A 511-nucleotide genomic window follows, 5' to 3' on the forward strand; every position below is an offset into this window, starting at 1 on the left:
CAGCCCTGGGGACAGGGCAGGGCCGAGGGACAGCGAGGGACATGGGAGCCATGGAGGTGAGGACATGGGCCCTGGGCTGGATGGCACCATGTGCCCACCTGGATTCCTGGCACGGGATTTGATTCCTGAGATGCTTCTCCAGCCCTGTCTCCTGGGGACAGGGACACACAGGGGCCTGTCCTCGTCCCTGTCCCCTCATCCCAAACCCTGTTTTAATCTTCCCAACTCCTGCTGGGGCTGGAGGGGACAAGGAGGGAGCCATGGGGTGGGAGGCACACGGGGGCACAAGGATGGAGCCATGGGATGGATCTGGTGGGACTTAGAGGGGGACATGGGGTAGGAATTGGGAGGGCACAGAAGGAGCCGTGAGATGGACCTGGTGGGACCTAGAAAGGGCCATGGGGTAGGAAATGGGAGGGCACAGAAGGAGCCATGGGATGGGCCTGGTGGGACCTAGAGGGGGATATAGGGTGAGCTGGGGGGGACAAGGATGGAGCCATGGGATGGATCT

This window comes from Acanthisitta chloris, unplaced genomic scaffold (assembly GCF_000695815.1).
Source record: "Acanthisitta chloris isolate BGI_N310 unplaced genomic scaffold, ASM69581v1 scaffold27730, whole genome shotgun sequence".
Taxonomy (NCBI): domain Eukaryota; kingdom Metazoa; phylum Chordata; class Aves; order Passeriformes; family Acanthisittidae; genus Acanthisitta; species Acanthisitta chloris.